This window comes from Mustela erminea, chromosome 11 (genome assembly GCF_009829155.1).
Source record: "Mustela erminea isolate mMusErm1 chromosome 11, mMusErm1.Pri, whole genome shotgun sequence".
Classification (NCBI taxonomy): Eukaryota; Metazoa; Chordata; class Mammalia; order Carnivora; family Mustelidae; genus Mustela; species Mustela erminea.
In genome coordinates, this window is record NC_045624.1 from 54,011,996 (window position 1) to 54,018,010 (window position 6,015).

A 6,015-nucleotide genomic window follows, 5' to 3' on the forward strand; every position below is an offset into this window, starting at 1 on the left:
AATATTTTAAATTAGGGATGTAAAAATATTCAATACAAGAAAAATATGGATCTTTAAAGCTAGAGGAGGGCAACCACTGGAAAGAGGAGAGATTTTACTTCTTCTGCCTACCCATAAAAGCTAAGTCTAGACATTCATAATTATACCAATTAATTGGCCATTTTGACTAAATTATGTAAATGGTCTATATACACTTCTCAAAGTACATAACTGCCAATGCTATTTTCACTTTGGTTAAGTCTACACTAGCTAGCAAAACAAAGTGGATAATTAAGACAATTATTCTGATAATTTAGATCAAACATTAATTAAGGTAAAAACAGATTAATTTTTCTGGGGGGGAGGCTTGGATTGGAATATAAATGTTCCTTTTGTGTTCCATAAGCATGTCAAAAAGCCTTTCTGTTTTTTTTTAATTGTTTTTGAAATCTGATTTCAAAACATTTAGTATATGTTGTTCCTACAGCAATTACTTAAGCAGAATCTCAGGTTCTCAAATTCCCAAGGTGCCTAGGTAATAGAATAGTATTTTAGAATTGTTTATACCAGAATTGGCTTAACTCTCATTTTCTAAGTTCGTAGACTATACTGACAAAATTTATTCCTCTCAATTCACAAATAAAGTCATTAGAATGTATTCTTTTTTTTAGATTTTTTAAGTAGAATGTATTCTTTATATTGGCATTACAGTTAGGTAAAATGCCCTTTTACCAGAAGTGTGCTGAACCATCTAGAAGTACAATGATGTTCATAATTTACTTTAAATGGAAAAAAAATTACTTTAAATGGGTGGGACAGAAAATAAATGCAGGTGCATGAATAAACAAACAAGCAAACAATTAATTATGTATCCTATAGCTATAGCTACTTATCTATTCAGAGGTAGTATGTCAATATCTACCTACCTAAAGATAGAGAGAGAGAGAGAACATATAAGCAATTGTCACAGAATGCTAACAATGTTAGTCTAGATGAAAGGAATATGGGTGTTCGCTGAAATTAAATGTTTCATTTACTATTATTTCAACTTTTCTGTAGGTTTGAAATTTTTCAAAATAAAAAGTTGGGGGAAATATACATTTTAAGCTTCACATGAAATAACTAATAAATATTCAATACCCGTCAAACCCCCATGAATATGATACCCCTGAGATTGAAAATTCTACAGTACCTCATTTCTTCTTAAAACCATACTGTGAAATCTATACTAAAGATGCTTTCCAATAGGCCTTAAGTGAGCACTTTAAAATATTCCCAAGGTTTCCCATGCAGGGTATAGTTAAAGAGCATTCCACTTGAGATCCTTGCCTGAAAGGCCCTATAGAATTGCAAAGTATCATTATTAAGCAAATGTTCCTGGGCCCTTGGGTGGTTCACTTAAAACACATTTCACTGTATTGAATATTCAATGCCAAAAGCACACTGTTCAGTGTTAAGATTTGCAATTTAAACCCAGTTGGGAGAAGTAAAAGGTTCTTGTAATTTGCCTATACTGTATTGCATTGATGTAGTAGCTTTCATTGATAATTAAGTTCCAAAAATATGAGTTAGGTTGTGTGAACAATGGAGGAAAGCTAACCTTTCTATTATAGCCTCAGCTCTTGACTTCTTGTATTTAAGATTACAGATGCTCCATTAAATCGATTTTGTGTTTAATCTCCTCTTGAAAAACAGCGAATACAAGTCCCCAACGTTCTTCCCTTTGAGCAAACCCAAGTATTTGACAGTGAAAACTACAAGGCTCAAACCAGATGATTAACACCGCCCACTGAGGATAAGAAAACTTTAGCGTGCTTCTTTTGGGGTAGTTTTCCTCAACTAACTCTCACTGGTTCCGAATATCAAAATATATTTCACACTAGATTTTCAAATAATTTTTTGGAGAAATCAGATTTGAGATGGAAGGGTGTGCGTTTAAAGTGATCCTACTGATCATGTTCCCTTGAAATCCATAGATATGTTTTAAAACATCAGAGAATTTTTCAACTGTAATGTGGCTTTAAAAAAAGTTTCCATCAAGTCTCTGCTTGTCATCCAGTTCTTTTGCGTGTTGTTGTTGTTGTTTTTTAATCTGGGTCCTTTAGTAAAATATAGAACACTAAAAATATGCAGAACAAAGGACAGGACAAAAAAAATTAAAAACTAATAAAGAAGAAAAGGCAGGCGATTGTCATTACATCAGAAGAAAATTACTTGATTCCCTTTTGAATATGTGCTGGAGCGTTGAGACCCATCTCCTTGGTCCCCGCTCTGAATGAGGGGAAATGGTCAGCTGAGCTGTGACTTTCTCTGGTCCTCATCTAAGCAGCGTCACTTTCTCAAGCGCCACTGGCACTGGGATTACACTCCAGCATTTAGAGCTTCAGCATTTAGAGCTTCAGGCAAGAAAGTGTACTCCACACTCAGTATAGAGCTTACCTTTAAAAGAGGTGAAACTACCTTGGCATTGAGAGCCCGAGCAGTGTGTTTGGGATCTTTGTGGGAGATCTTCTCCCCACGTGTATAGAAAGGGAGTGGTGAGGCAGGAATTGTGTAGCAGTGATTCTCTACAGTGGTACCGGGATCAGCGGCTTCAGCATCACGTGGGAACTAGTTGGAAATGCAAATGATCAGTTCCTGCTCCCAGACTTCCTTAAGCACAAACTCTGGAGATGGGGCCCAACATAAGCGTTTTAACCAGCCCTTTGGGTGATTCTAATATATTATCTCTGACAGAAACAAGAATATAAATTTTTCAAAAGAGCTTTCAAGTCCAGTCCAGTCCCGTTAAGACCCGAAGGGGAAAACAGCAGAACAGGATATTCAACTATTACCCGGGTCGGGTGGGTCCCAGGCCGCCTGACCTGTCCGCGACCCCCTCCAGTACACACGCCCCCCGCGGCCGCAGCGGGGGGGCCCCCCCACCCCGTGCCCGCCTCCCTCCGCCCCCCGGCTGCGCCGGCCGCCCAGCAAGAGTCAGGTCGGGGGCCGGGGGCGCGGCGGGCCCCTCCCGCAGCCGCGCGTGCCGGCCGCAGCCCCCTCCCGCCCGGACTGCCCCTTTGTCCGCCCCGAGGGCGGCACCTTCCCGCCCGCGGGGTGTGCGAACCCTCGGGGGGTGGGAGAGGAGGAGGGACAGGGGAGGGAAGGAGGAGGAGCGGGGCGGGCTGCTGAGTGCAGGGGTGGGGAGCCGCCGTCGCACACCCGACTACCGACCCGGCCAGCCTTCGGAAAGGGGCTTTTGTGGCCCGCCCGGGAGTCCGCGCGAAACAACCGCCCCGAGGCGGGGTGGCGCCTCCCCCTTGGCGGGAGCCGCCGCGGCCCTCCCGGCCTAAGAGCCGCGGCAGCCCGCGGCGCCCGGGCCCGCGGAGAGCCGAGCCGGTGGCGGCGCTCGGCGGGAGAGCGCGGCTAAGCGGAGGGGAGGGCCGGAGGGTGGGGCGGGGCGGGGCTGGGCCGGGCCGCGCGGGAGCCGAGCGCCCGCGCCTCCGCCTCCCGCGCCCGCGCCCGCCGCAGACCGGGGCCGCGCCGAGAGGCGGGGACGCGTGTGCTCCCCCCCACCCCCTCCCGCGGGCCGCCTGCGCCCGGGCCCGGAAGGTGCGAGGCGGCGTGGGCCTGCGCGCTGGGCCGGCGGCGGAGGGCGAGCGGGCCCTGCGACGCCCGACGGTCGCGGGTGGGGGCGAGGGGAGGACCGGAGGCAGGGGAGGGAGTGGCGAGCCGGCAAGAAGGGGGAGTGCAAATATTGTGACTGCTGCGTCCGGAAACTATCTGCGGAGCTGTCGGAGATCTCCACTCCGGGCTCCCGGAAGCCTGCGTGGAAGCTCGACGGCCCCCCGTTTGGAAGGATTGTCCGACTGCGGCACAAGACCACGGGCGCTCGTTTCTTCCCGATCCTGCGACGGGTGGGGAAAGTCCACGACTCACCTTTTATTCTAGATTTCCCAAGGACAGGGTATTAATTAAACTGACTTTTGGGAAGCTGCGACTCCTGGGCGGTTGCCACCGTTGCAGGATGATGTGAGGCGGGAGCCTTTCTTCTCTGCCCCTACCCCACCCTGGGCTGTAGCCTCGAGTTTTTCGTTGCAAGTCTCCTTACCTGATCCCTTGGATAGCCGTAGCACAGAAAAGGGACACAATATCAGTGGCAAACTTTACAGGGAAAAACACCCCGAATATGCGTGAAACCAAAAGCGGGAGAACCTCTCAAGTTGTCAGGACAATTAATCGCGGGAACGGGCAGATCTTCGCGGCTTCTCGTGTCCACTGAGGTCTCAGCGAGCCAATCCCGTTTGGGACACTCGGTCCGCAAGGTTCTCCTTTCCAAATGAGTTATGGACTGGGACACACCAGGCCCTTTAATATCCTCCCGCAGACTTGTAAACCTACAACTTTCCCACCTATTTCTAACCGTTTTGGAATTTCTGTTAAGTCTTAGGTAACTGAAGGAGAGGAAATTCGAATCACCCAAGCTTAAGTTAAGAAAAAAAGTAGACTTAGTTGGTAAATCAACAGTAAAATCACCTAATAAAACTGGTTGTGATACCTAAGGCTTGTTTTGAAATTTTAAATACCATATAATTGGCCAATTTTCAGTTAAATCTGCTAAGATCTATTAAAACACAGATTGAGCAAAACACTCTTCACTGCCCCAATACCAATCAATAAAATCAATAGTGCAGGTGTCTTTAACAACAACAAACAATACTTGTTTTGGTTTTACTTTGGCTCTTATTAGTTTGCTACACACCTCTTCTTAGAGTCCCATTTGGTAAGTATGCCAAAATTGCAGAAATCATTTTTTACGTACTTTTGCTCTCTAAACTTACAGAGCTTCTTGAACCAAAGCAGAAAAAGGTTGGAAGTGGGTTCCTTAGTCCTTCTAACAGTTTTATCCAGAAAGCTTCAAATAAACTGACCTTGGACAGTGCTAGTCAAATCATCAAGGTTTGCAACAACTTTTTTTTTTTTTTTTTAGCTTCAAGGGGTGTATGGGAAGTGGGGGGATTATGCCTAAATTAGAATAGGTGTAATCTAGCAAACTACTTGAAGCACCATCTACAGAAAAATGAGAACTTTCTGTTGTTAGTAGCTGCTTTTTGAAGGTAATGGGCATTTCACTTCAAGGCGGCAAATGCTGAGTGTAGATTCCAAAGTCTTGGGGTTTGGTTCTTCCAATGTTTGCTTTCTTCAATGTTGATTGAAGACCAATGTGTATGCCTTTATGAAACAGCACCAGAAAATGTTTTTATAACAATTACAGACATAGCAATAATGAGTTCAGCTTATTTCTTTTATCTTAAGAAACGGTGCAAAAAAATAGGAAGAAATGCTGAAGTAAAGACAGAGGAGAGGGAAAGAAGGGACTATCTCTGGGGGCTAGTGCAGGTTCAGTGCAGACACTTCAAGGGGTAAGAGTTTGATCTCTTCTCACTCTTTCAGTCTTGCAGTCTTGGCCCTTGTTTTGAATTAAAATGTGACACCCTTCTTTGGTGGCCAGCAAGGTCCTTGTTATTTAAGATGGAGAATCAGCAAGGCGAGGTGGGGAGGAGTGGTGCTATGTGTTCGGAAGAAATGGAACTTGCGAAAGCGTTCAGTAAGTTGGAATTTTCGGATGAGAGGACTGAGGAAATGTGCATTCTCCTATCTGAGCAGCCTTTATTACTTTTCCAGAATCCATAAGCAAGAATAAAGATTTTATTTCCTTTCAAAAATTAACCTCTGCTGAGTACGGGAGTCCATTCTTGTCAAGCCTTAAAAACGAGTTCCCTGTTTCATCGAGATGGGCTTTTCTGTCAGGAACTGGGAGTCTTCACGCTGGGTAAGGTAGATGTCCTTGAACCCAGTGATTAGCACATCATGTCATGAATTTCCTGGAGGTGATGTAGATATTTTATGTCTAACACACTCTGAAGTGGGGGCAGAATCTGGTAATGGGTTGCCCCTGTATGTATGTTTATTCCCTGTTCCCTAGCCAGGCCACCCTGAGCTGCGGTGGAAAGAGGCTAGCTGGCGCCCATTTAATAGGAGAGAAGGACTGCATAG

The 6,015-nt window shown here is 45.5% G+C and overlaps 1 long non-coding RNA gene across 1 annotated transcript; it reads right to left on the reverse strand.

The window, feature by feature from the left end:
• Positions 1–1,073: 1,073 nt before the first annotated feature.
• LOC116569094 lies at positions 1,074–4,361 on the reverse strand. Its single transcript, XR_004276851.1, has 3 exons — positions 4,070–4,361; positions 2,419–2,589; positions 1,074–1,318 (listed from the first exon to the last, which is right to left on the reverse strand). It is a non-coding gene; the product is annotated as an uncharacterized LOC116569094 (long non-coding RNA).
• Positions 4,362–6,015: the final 1,654 nt, after the last annotated feature.